The sequence below is a fragment of the Sphaeramia orbicularis genome, chromosome 16 (genome assembly GCF_902148855.1).
Source record: "Sphaeramia orbicularis chromosome 16, fSphaOr1.1, whole genome shotgun sequence".
Lineage (NCBI taxonomy): Eukaryota > Metazoa > Chordata > Actinopteri > Kurtiformes > Apogonidae > Sphaeramia > Sphaeramia orbicularis.
In genome coordinates, this window is record NC_043972.1 from 22,050,356 (window position 1) to 22,064,076 (window position 13,721).

Below are 13,721 nucleotides of genomic sequence, written 5' to 3' on the forward strand. Positions count from 1 at the left end.
GTCCATGGTGCTCCAGCGCTAAAACATTAGATCCTCCTGCTACATGTTCTAACCTGAAGAAAAAAAAAAACACCCAGGAGTGATCCCATGCCCCCCCTTCGCATCCCCCCTGGGGGCCAGGCCCACAGTTTGAGAAACACTGGTATAGACCAAGACAAAGGATGGGACATGAGACTTTTGAAAGACATCTGACTGAAACTATGCTGTGTGTTTGCAAAATGAATTATTTATGGTTTCATCATTGTCCATATACAGGGGTTGGACAAAATAATGGAAACACCTTTAAAAAATCAACAAAATATAATTTAATATGGTGTAGGTCCGCCTTTTGCGGCAATTACAGCCTCAATTCTCCGAGGTATTGATTCATACAACTTGTGAATTGTTTCCAAAGGAATTTTAAGCCATTCTTCAGTTAGAATACCCTCCAACTCTTTTAGAGACGACGGCGGTGGAAATCGACGTCTTACTTGAATCTCTAAAACTGACCATAAATGCTCAATAATGTTGATGTCTGGGGACTGTGCTGACCATACGAGATGCTCAACTTCATTAGAATGTTCCTCATGCCATTCTTTAACAATTCTAGCTGTATGGATTGGGGCATTATCATCTTGAGGTGAAGGTGTTTCCATTATTTTGTCCAACCCCTGTATTTCATACATAAGCTGTGTACGTGGATGGATATTACATCTATATTCTAATTGTTTAGCTGTTTCAGTTGAAAAACTATGAAGAATTTTAGGAAAACTGATTTGGTTCAGGTGTGGTTTAGGACCGCTGAGAGATACTGTCTCATTATAAATGTGAAGGAAGAAATGTGATTTATGTACTAACTGTTTGTATTTTTGTTATTCTATTTATATTCCAAGGTTTCAGTGGGGTCTTAAAAAGTCTTAGAAGTCTTGAATTTACAAATCTGCATTTAATACCTTAAAAAAAGTCTGTAAAAGGTTTTAAATGGTAGGTCTTAAGTTATGTTGCCATAAACATGTTTGCTGTATTGTGAGTAAATGTGTCTGTTAAATGTCCAGACTGGAAAGAAAGTAACATTAGTCTACTCAGTTCCAGCTGTTCCAACCTGACATTTCATATTGAAATTAGGAACCAATTATCTCTAACTTTGCAGCCACCAGTGAGAAATGACTTGGAACGGTGGGAATCAAGGCATTGGAGGAAATAAGTACATTTTCATAAATTCTAGGAGTCATGCATTTTTGCCAGTATGGCTGTGAAATGGGCATTGAATTCTGTTCTAAATAGTCATAAAAATTCTTAAATTTAACTCGTAGAAACCTGTAGGAACCCTGATATTAATAAATACATGTTACCAGCAGCTACTAAAAGTTAGCAAGTTTTCTGTTGCTGCTTGTTGTGTCTCCTTCCTCCTCCCTGTTCTGTTATTCCAAAACTTTTTTCCACTATTATACCTCCCATATGCACTTTAATAGGTTAATAAAAAATGCACTGACCAAACATTGAATGGTTTTTATCAAAACTGGAAACAACTTTATTCACATATTAACTGCATCATGAGAAGGTTTAACGCAACATTCAGACTGTTAGTATCAAAACATTTTAATGATGAGATGATCACATGTATAATAATGAAGGGTTATATTTCACAAAGGTCTAAGTCTGAAAGAAAAGATGTTTCTGTCATCATTTCTATATAAAAAACAAACCAAAAAAAACATGCAGTCATTCATTAAAACATTGTTTAAATTCAGCAAAAAGTCACTTTTCCTTTTAATTCACAAGAAAGTTGAATCTGTGTACAGAGGACCAAAGGTGACAAAAATGAGCAAAACAGGCAAATAATGTGGAAAAACAGTAAAAAAAAAAAAAAAACTTATCAAGAAATAATTTTGAAATGTGTATTTTTGTACAATCGATTTTTCATGTTTTATGAATTCCTTGAATTATATTTCATTGTTGCATAGGTATAATTACTCATTTACTTCATTACTTCACGTCTTAGATTATTCTTTTTCTTTAGGTATTTGTGCATTTCTTCTTTTTTTTTTTTTTAAATAACATTTTTGATTAGTTTTTCATTTGTTTGTCATTTTGCCACCACACAGTTGTGTCTAGGGGATCACAGCATTGTAGATACTAATACATTTACTTACTGTTTTTGGAGATTTTTTTTTTTTTAATAATCTTGTTATCCTGCAGAATGCTATTTGTAAATTGTAATATCATCTAAATTCATTTTATTTATTGGATATTGTTAACAAATGCCATAAGAAGTTTTGCTCTTACTATTTGTCTTTTGTGGATTTATTATTCTCATTTATTAAAAGCAGCATAACACAGTGTGGAATCATGGGAGTTTTTGTTTTTGTGATATGGTAGAGGTCATGTTCACAGACAAGGTAAATGTCGTTCATTCACATTATGTCTTTTCATTCTAATAAAAGAAAATAGACGATTCAGTGAATATTACAGATTTCTCTGAATTTGAAACATCATTGGAAATATTTGATGAAATGTCAATGCGTATCAATAAAAAAACAACATAAAATAGATCTGGTTGATTTTTTATATTTAAATGTGGAAATATGACTTAAAATGTGGCTTTAACTTGTTTTGTTCTACATTTGATAACATTTTAGGGATTTATTTTTAGATTATTTAGCCATTTTATCAATATCTTTAAATCATTAATAATTAACTTCTGTCTAACTTAATGTAAAATTACAAATTATGGTAATTAGCCAAGATTTTTAGTTGTCATATTTGTTTTTGATTTCTGAGTTCTTTCTTGGTTTAGTTCAATAATTCTTTTCCACCTTTTATTTAATTATTCCGAAATTATTTGAGTATTTTGTGTTTATTTCTTTATTTTATCTGGGCTGACTTGTTTAACTGATATATTTATATATATTTTAATGCATCCTCTTTGGTCCTCCATACATGCAGACTCTAACAGCTTCATAAACTAACTGAGGAGTGAGACTCTGCTGTGTTCCCGGGCCTGGCGGTCCTGGTTCTGGTCCCACAGCACCCCCTGTGGTGCGTTCAGGTTCACTGCAGAACACAGTTGCACTTGATGCTCTTGTCTTTGTGTGTGGTGTCGAACAGCCCGACGGCCTGTTTGTTGATCAGATTCCAGAAGTTCTCGAAGGAGATGTCCTGACCGCTCTGGACCCCCATCTGCTGCAGGACCTGACCCAGACCTTCCTCATTCTCCACCGTCTGCAAACAGGAAACACAGAGTCAGTCATCACATACACATGGATACAGTTAGAGGAAAACACTGGGGACAGTTACATCAGACATGAAGCCTTTCACAAAGCACCGGCAGCCAAAACCCAACCATGGAAAACTTGACCGTCATCATCGGACACTGTGGTTCAAACCCAAAGCATCCATTTATGTTTCCTTTAGACCTGAATTCACAAAAACACAACATGAAATACCATAAAGGCTTATCCTCCTCAATATAATGTTGAATTAAATACACTTTGTTGTGTCTGAAAGGCTCTTTTTTGTGCATTGTTTTACATATTTTTACATATTTTTTGTCATATCACATTTTTCACATCAATTCATCTTATTTCTTTTACGTTGGTTTTGTCTTGCTACTGTTTGACGACTGAGGACTTTCATCTGCATTCCCCAACGCTTTTCCACTGAACTAAAGATAAGATAAGGTAAGAAAAGAAAAGATAAGACTTTATTTATCCCACCATGGGGAAATTTCACAGTTTACAGCAGCAAAAATACAAGCAAGTGCAGAGAAAAAGGTAGAAAAAACCACAAACAAGTGGAAAAAATGAAAATATAAAGAGAAAAATAACACATTTGGTATTATATAAGTGTTTATATAAATAAAGAATTAGAATTAAAAATGAAATGAATATCATTTATATATTTACATCACCGTGACTGCACATGTACATGGTCTGATGGCTGTGGGGAGTAACTTGCATTTAGAGATAAAAATATCAACATTTGCAGATCTTTACAGTGTTACCTAATGCATCGTAAACTTTACTTCCAGAATTATTTCTTTCATTTTTTTGTTAAGATGCACTATCTTTGCAAACCAGGTTATTTAGTCTGTGTGGATTCGAATCATTGTTTGTCAAGACATGAGTACTCACCACAGGCTGTGAATATTATGCAGGAAAAAAGCAACATTTAATTGTTTTCAGCACTTTTTTTTTTTAGCTTTCTGCAAATAAACACATCATCTCATCAAGTTGAGACAACATCATGTGACAATGAAGGACACATTTCATGTTTATTAGTATCACCACAGATGAAGATGATCAACTGAAGGATGATGTGTGGAGCATCTTCACTAAAAAAACAGATGATCAGGAATGTGAGCATCACATGAATCAGATCCACTTTACACTGTGTGAGTTTATTTATCTCCACAGTGTGACTATGTTTTTGCTGTCATTTTTTACAGCCAAAGAAGGAAAACCTGTTGAACATAACAGAATCAAACTGGCAATTTTTAACAAACTGAAACTTCTGCCCACATAGTAGTTCTTTCCAATTAAATATCAAGTTTGTCCATGCTAAGATTGTGTTCAGCTGTGATAACTCGTTGCTGATGATGGGTTCAGGTATGAAATTTCCAGCAAGCTCTGAAGTCAGTGAGTTCTTGGGACTATTATCTTCTTCAGTGCAGTATGTTGATGTGAGTCATTAATTTAAGAGATGATTAGAGTGCTGATAATATCCCCACACAGATTAAAACCCGGGGAATTCCCACTCACACATACTCCAATACAATATGCATAAAGATCCTACAGTTCCATGTGAGCAGTAGAAACAGTATGAATCAGAAACCAATGCCTGGACTAAATAAAAGCACCATTCATATAGACGTGAAAAGCTTGTCTATCGTAAATCAAAAGTGTCTTATTGTTTTGTAAAATGTGTCTGTAGCATAAATACTTCAGCATCAACATGCAGATTATTTTATGACAGTTTCTTTTCTAGGATTGTGTTAAATCTTGTGGTCATGTCCTCCAATCCAAAGTGATGAGTGTTTTCGTCTGCCTGTGACCACTAGGGGGCAGCAGAGGAGAAGACTCATCTTCAGTTTGATGAATCAGTTCTTTCACACTAAGTTAGTTTCATATTTCATCACATACATTTCATCACTATCAGTACAACGCCTACTAATCCGATTAGAGGCGTTATATCCCCGTATTTTTATTTTACTACAGCTTCATACGTCGACTACATTTATCAGCTTTAGTTCCTTTTCAGATTACAGTTTTGCACTTTTAATAAAGGAAAGCAATTGGAACTCCTCTTGATAATAGAACATAATACATTAATATTAATTGAAATATCAGCTAAACAGACACATAAATCTACAAATACTTTGATGATAAATTGACAATTTTCAGTCATTTTTAAGATAACATAAGATAAGTAGACAGAAGAAGAATATTATTTATATTACTTGTTCTGTACATACTGTACATGCATATTATTTACATATTTGAAATGAAGTAAAAGTAAAATGCTCAAACTTTGCAAAATGTTGCTTATCAAACATGAAAAACCGCTGCTTATCAGTCCAATCTGCGACAAAATGGACTAAATTATCATTTTTGCTTGATGAAAAAGGTAATTAAATGCACACGTTTGGACTGTGGGGAGTTCCAACCAGCATACTGTAACATGTACAGCAGTAATATACAACGCACATGACACTTAACAGCAAAACTAATCACAAACATGAGATAAACGACTAAGACACTGACAGAGGATAATACATGCATGCTTTCACTGGAGGCAGGTTTACTCTTTTTAGCTCTGCATGTTGTAAAAACTGAACAAACAGGCCTGGAAGCAGGTCTGAACCTGCAGCAGGAGAGGGGGTTGACGGGACTAAATGTGTTATGGGTGGGTGGGTGGGTGTGCTGTGATTGGTGGACGGTACCTTAGCGAATGCAGGCAGCTGTTTGGAGACCATGGTCTGGAACTGGGTGGTGTTCATGGTCGGGCCATTGTCGGCTGCTTTGTGGAACTCTGTGACCAGTGAGTTGATGGCCAGCTCCAGGTCTGAGTACTGAGAAAACACACAAAAATCCACAATCAATGCACAACACCACACCCAGGATTAGGAACATTTCCCAGCTCAGAACATCAAATTCTTCTGTATTTACTCAGTTTTAAGCTCAGAGTGTTACAGTGAAGGTTTAGCGCAACAAAAGTTCAATAAATTGTGTGACTGTGCAGTAAAAAAACATTTAATTTCATCTTCAGAGTGTCCTCTGTCCCATTTTTAGATAAAATATTTCAGTGTTTCGTTTCACTTCATGTACATTTTGATACTGACCTAACATTTTATCATTTAAAGGTCTTGAATGTTCTACATTCTCTAGATTTGTGAGATGTTCTGTTTGTCATGCTCTGACCATAAAGAGGAATTTAAAACCCAAGTAGCTGTCTTTGATGTCATTTTCATCTCGTAGAGTAAGAAGGCAAATTGTGCTCATTCTTTAATTGATTTAATTATTGGAGAGGAAATCAGCAAAAAAGCAGTTGACAAGAAAATTAGGAACAACTTTTTATCTTGTTGTATCTTTTGTATTGCTTGTGTCTTGTGTGTTTTATGCCATTTTAATCTTTTTGTATCACTTATATTATTTTGCCTTGTTGCATCTTTTGCATTGTTTTTTGTTGTTGTGTTTTTTTGTGTCATTTTCATCTTGTTTTTTTCCTTTTATCCAGTTTTGTCTTGTTGCAACTTCTATATAGTTTTGTCCTGTGTCTTTTACATCACTTTCATCTTGTTCTCTTGATATAAAATAAAAATAGTGGATAATTCCCCTTAAATGCGTTTAAAACTAAAACTAGAAACTTATCATCTCTTTTCAATAAGCTAATTTATTCAATAACCTCTCAGGGCTTAAAGCACTCAGTGTAAACGGTCCTGATTGTTACAAGACACTGAGGTCATGTGAAAAGAATCTACAATAGTGTTCGTAGATACAGACTGACGGCTCCTGCCCTGTCTGTAGAGTTTCAGTTGATATGTTTGTCACATTGCTTGGGATGCCTCCACCCCTGCTTTAAGACCCCAGACCCTCAGACTATGCGTCCTAAACATGGGTCTGCACTGTGTTTCTGGTTTCCACATGTTTGTCTCCAGCTGCAGACACTCCCTCAGCTGGAATCTCTGGAATCTGGAGCAGCGTTGGACGTCTCCAGTCTGAGCACAACGGTATTTTTACAGCCGGAAAACCAAATCTCTGATAAATAAAACATGAGAGTAGAAGACGTCTTACTCTGCAGAATGGGTGCTGCCTTTTTCAGTTTAACAGACTACACTTCCCAGAATGCCCCTAATGACCTGTGGTTTTAGTTCAAACTTTACCAAATGAAAAAACAAGAAATATATGTAGGCTAATTATGCTGGAAGATTATCATCACAACAATCTGATTATCTTGAAGGTGGAACCCTTTTTTATTTTTTTTCACCTGGCAACTCCTTATGTTAACACAGGGTCTTTGTTTTAATTGGCTGCATTGCAGTTTGGCAGCCAATCAGAATGCACCATGATAAGCGGTTAGATTTGTCTTTATTTGTATTGTTTTGATCTCCAGTTAAGTGGAAGAATTGGCAGTTAATGATTTACTTAAGTCTTAAGTTCTGAGCGTTACAGTGAAGATTTGTGGGACCAAAAGTTAAAATAAAAAAAGTGATAATAGACAAGTTTAATAAATAATAATTAAATAAAAAGTAACAGATGTTTTTATCCAAGTACAAGATAACAATTTAAAAGTTTAATCTGTCTGGTTGTTCGTCTGTATCTTATGTCAGTCCAGTGATAACCTTTGTCTGACGGTAGCTGGGATAGGTGTAATTAAGGCTTTAATTATCAAATCAATGTAGTTAAATGGTAAATGGGTGAACTTATATAGCACATTTTCTACACCTTAATGGTGCCCAAAAGTGCTTTTACAATTCCTCACATTCACCCATTCCACACACAATTCATACACCAGTGGGCGGCTGCTGCCCATGCAAGGTGCTGCCAGGCCCTACTGGGACCAATTTAGGGTTCAGTGCCTTGCCCAAGGACACTTTGACATGTGGACAGTCAGAGCAGGATTCAAACCACCGACTCTTTTGGTCACTGGATGACCGGCTCTACCAACTGAGCCACAGTTGCTTAAGATCACAATTCATTGAGACCATATTTTAGACACTCCACGATTTATTTGTACCACTCTCACTCTACTTCACTCTTTAAAAAACCTATATTTTGTACCAAATAATGTTATTTTTTGTTTTAGAATGAACAAAACTTAAGACAACATTAATTTAATTAAATGTAGATGACATTTATTTTAAGTGCTAGAGAAGGGCACAAAAGTTTCTGTCATCCATTGGTTTCTGAACCGTTGTTTTGAAGCCTGTAGTTTCCATTTAGCCATCACCATCATTGCTGTTCTGAGCCAAAGGTGACCATATTTGGACAAAAGGGGCAGGACAACAAAAAAATTGACTGAATATTTTTAGAGAAATGTTTGATCTAAGGGCAATACGGTGGTGCAGTGGATAGCACTGTCACCTCACAGCAAGAAGGGTTAGATTCCAACCAGGGACCTTTCTGTGTTGAGTTTGCATGTTCACCCCGTGTCTGCGTGGGTTCTCTTCGGGTACTCTGACTTCCTCCCACCACCCAAAGACATGCACTGATAGGTTAATTGCACAGTTAAATCTGCCCATAGGTGTGAATGTGAGAGCGATTAGTTGTTTGTCTCTATAGGTCAGCCCTGTGATGAACTGGCGACATGTCCAGGGTGTACCCTGCCTTCACCCATAGGAAGCTGGGATAGGCTCCAGCACCCCCTGTGACCCTAGTAAGAATAAAGCGGGTTCAGAGGATTAATGACTGAATGCTTGATCTAAGTCTGTGAGACCAGAGTTGCTAACACATGTTGGCTAAGGACAATACTTTATAAGCAGATGTTACCAAATGTTAGCAACGGAAATGCTGGCAAAAAAATAAGATCTTGTTGGGCACAACAGGGGTGGTTGTTGACTGTGTTTTCCTCGTAAATGCAGAATGTGCAGTTGGTGTAATCAAAGTAAAATACAATGTTAACAGCTGCTGAGGCACACTACCAGTAGTACTCAATGTTTACTTTGTAGGTGGAGAATCAGTTGACAGTTTGTCCAACAGAAAACTGAGTTCTTTACAAAACAAAACAAAACAAGATTTTACTTTTATTTCAGTTGCTAGATACATATTCTGTTGCACCCCTGTCCAAATTTTCAATACACTAAACAGACAAAAACAGAAACAAACTACAGACTATGGATTAAAGTCATTATAACCTAAGGCTAATGTGAAGACCTTTTTGGGGTGTTGTGAGATTATGTCCTTGACTTAAAAGAAAATAAATAAAAAATAAAAAATAAAAAAAATCTCTGAACAAGAAAGCTATTAAAATTAAACACAAAATGAAAAACATATGATATATTTCAGAGGCACTCCCTGCTTTTGTTATTGACCCCTTGATCCCAAATTCTGGCACAATACTCAACATATCTGTCAGATTTGTAGAGCACTCTCAAATCCACAACGCTTTCCAAGCCAAAGAGAGTCAAATGTTGGAACACTTAACAAAGTAGGGCGTTATCTTTAAACAGTGATAGTCATGGCAGGAAAATGATGATAGTTTTTAATGCCTGGGCTGATTTAGTCTGAGCATACAGTGAAACAGCTGAATGAGATCAGGGCTGTTGTTGAGAAAGAGGGCGGTGGCTGCAAAGCTGTAGTCTGCTCCCAAACTAATATCCTCATCAAAAACTACCACAAAACAATTTGACTGTTTGTTTTCATCTTGATACAGATTGATGCTTTGTCTGCACATGCCACCTTGTTTTTACTGGGCATTTACACCTCAGCTTCTGTTACTGACAGCTGACTTAAATGTTTAGAGACTGTCTTGGAGATTACAGCAGAGTTTTAAAGAGATAATGTTTGTTTTAAAGGCTAAATCTAAAATAACACCACTTTCACTGATAGACAGGAGTTGTGATTAGCCCTCTACCATTAAGTAAATTAAATGAAGGGAACTCAGTTAGCCTGTGCAATTATTTAAGGGCTAAAATTATATTTTTTCAGACTATATCTTTTGTCAATGCTAAAGTCATGGTTGGAAACTCTTTATCAAAAGTTGATAAAGATAGTCATTAGCTAGAGTGCTATAGTCATGGTTAGCTAGTTAGCCCTCTATAGCAGTAGCGTAATAATGAAAATGGAACACTGACAAATTACAGGCTGTAAACACTGTAAAATACATATTAGTTAGGTAAGCTATTATTAAACTGTACATTTTTGTAAACCAAATGTTTGTTGAAGCAATGGCTTGTTAGGGATCAGCTATACTTTAGCTACGACTAAAGTCATGGTCAGCTAGGTATCCTGTACAGTTTTGTTAAAGCTAAAGTCAGGGCTATATATTAAACTAATGTCAGAGTTATGGTGAGCTTCTTAGTAAACCTCTTAGAAAAGGCTTCAGTTGTAGTTTGTTAAGCTGTGCATCACTTTGCTGAAGGTTAGCAAGATTAGCCTCTGCCAAGAAATGCTTAAGAGGAATACTGATGGCTTATAAATTACTAAAAGTGCTTCATGTAAGTTGTATTGGAGGAAGCTATATGAAAGTTAACTGCGCTATGTACATTTAAAGTTAAAGTTGTGGTCTGTTAACATGAGCATTTCTTTGCTAAAGTAATAATTTTATCCTCTATTGTCTATACTTTAAATGCTAAAAATGGTGGCTAACTAGTTAGCCACCAAACCTTATCAATGCTGCAGATGTGGTTAGCTAGTTAGCTGATACACTTATCATTTATTGCAGAAGGAGGAGTTTTGTTAAAGTTAGCTACCCTTACAGTTTTCATCCCTTGACCAACTGGCTGAAGGGGTACTGTAATTGTTTTATCGTCTGTCTATTCTGGCCGAGGGGTATTTGCACAGCACCTTATGTTTAAAGCTGTGACTCACTTTTGTTTATGCTAATGTTATGTTATTATCTATTTGCTAGTTGGCCACTATATTTATGTTAATGATTGGTCAGTCTTTGTGTTGTAGAGCTGGTAAAGATGGAGCGTTGACAGCTCATGTACACTATAATAATTAAAGCTATGTTTGGTAGAAGTTGTAGATGAAGGTGTTTGGAGCATTGCAGTAAAATGACAGTGAAATGACAAATCCAGGCCAGTCGAACCGCGCCCCTTGGCTTCAGGTAAATTGTCTCTGTATGAGTAAAGATGAAGGAGACCCAAGAAGAAAATCAAACACTGCACTTAGACTAAAAACGTGTCAATAGGTTTGTACTCAAAAAAACCACATTTAATACAAACAAACAAACAAACAGATCTTTGGTGGAGCATTTTTGGTGACATTACCATTTGTATTAAATTTAGTCAACCAGTTTTAACCAGTTACGATGTGATCTAGTTGCTTATGTATGGTTTAATGCTTTAAATATATTTATGGGTTTGTTTGTTTATTTATTTTTACAGTTTATCTGCATTGTTGTTAAAACAGCCAACTGCTTGAGGCATCATTTATAATTACTACAGCTTACAACTGCAACATGAAAACATGACTATCACTGAAATCCAGGGCATTTAAAGGAAGTTCAACAGTTTTATATCTATTACTAGTGTAATTTTGGCTTGAGCATTCAGAGCTGCTTTCAGTTTTACTTAAAACATGACACGAAAATGCAAAAATCCACCCACATAATCAATAAACCTTGACTTATACCTGTGACTTCTTACACTTGGATCAAACAGATCACGCCAAAGCTGCTTCCACCGTGTTCAAATCTGTCCACTGTCACTCATACGAACATCACGAATCACTCGGGTGTTTCCGCTCATTTCCGTCGAACCGATGTCCGTATTTTAAAATCAATTTTAACTGATCGATATGCGATCGATTCGTGTTCAGTCCTCTTACCTTAGTCGCCATCTGTGCAGGTTTGGTCCCCCCAAAAATTACCGAAAACACACGGGAGGAGAGCGACGGACGACGAGAAGACACTGACAGAGTTTAAGAGCGGGTCCGCCCGAAGCAAAGGTAGAGAGACACCGAGAGAGAGAGAGAGAGAGAGAGAGAGAGAGTCCTCCCACTTACACACACTGGAAGCACACAAACACACATACACACACTCTGTTTGCACTATCTCACTGTTTGTAAACTTTGTCACGCTGATCTCCAGCTTTGTTTCTGTTTTCTGTAAAGTTTCTTTGTGTTTTAGGCTGTTAACCTGCCACACCCACACACCCACACCCACTGGGATCTGATCAGTACAACCACTCCACTGCTGGACAACATCTGGGAACACCTGGACAGGTTCAGGTCCCTAAAATCCAGGTTCATTCAGGTCTATTGGGGGTCACTGGGAGACACCTTTAAATATGTTCTTTCAGGGTTTCTGTTAGTCATTAAAAAGCATTAAATAGATTTTGTGAAAATTAAGGCTTTAAGTGGTATTAAAAAGCATTAAATTCAATGTCCAGAGGCATTAAAAAATTAAATACACTTTATGGAAAAAAACATTGTTATTCACGATTTATTTTGATTACATAAACATTTAATAATTTTGATTGGAAGTATAGTGTGATGATTGGCAGGCGGAACCCTTTCATTGTCTATTGTTTATGGCAGATACACAAAGTCACAACACCAGATGCTTGGAATGCAACATGCTGTGAGCATGTTCATGCCATGGTGAAAGAGTGGAGGGAATATTAGCAAATGTCGAAAAAATGGGAAAAGGCAAGTTTCAGCAGAAGTGATAAGAGGAGGAACTATTCAGAATCTGGTTAAAGCCTGTCAACGGTAAACTGTCATAAACTATATATAAAACTGTATCTGTAGTTCGACATGGACATTAAATTTGTTTGAAGTGGCATTAAAAAGCAATAAATTAGATTTGCTGATACCTGCAGAAACCCTGTCTTTAAAAAGATGTGTTGATTCTACCATTCCCAGAGGGTTAATTGTTAACCTTTACAGTACCTCTGAGGAACATTCACTGAATGTTCCCAGATCTGGGAACAGGTTTAAGTCAAACTTTTCCAGCATGAGACCCAAGAGGCAAATGGCAGCGTTTCACAGGGTCTAGTGTAACATCTTTTCCACCCTTAGCTAATGTTAAAGATGTTAAACAATATTCAGAGTGGGACATTATACATACATATCAGCACATTTTTCAAATGTATTTTATCTCTTTCAACTGGCAACTGCATAAAAACAGATTCAAGACCCATTTTGTGTCCACACCTGGTTCCTAGAATGGTAGCTCTAACTCTATGGAACATAACTTGAACAGTTTCTAAAGATTCCTCTTGAATTAAAAGGCCTTTTGGACAAACTCTAAAGTACCTGTAGGTAGCATTCCTTTAGTGTGTGAATCTGTTTTTATGAATTTCCATGCTGATGTTTGGGATGAAAATCTATGTCAGACATTCTTAGTTTTCACATAATTTTAGACTCATATGTGGTTCTCTTCAGGCTTAAGTTACAAACATTGGATGACATACTTTTGGACGTATAGTCAGTTTTTTTTTTTTTTTTTTGACATAATGATTCTTAGACCATAGCGTGTGTTGAAACAGTTTAATAGAGCTTCAGGTTCTGCTGTAAATAAAGCCAATTTCAGGTTTTTATTTCATGCTTTAATGTTAGTATTTCTGCAAGAGGATC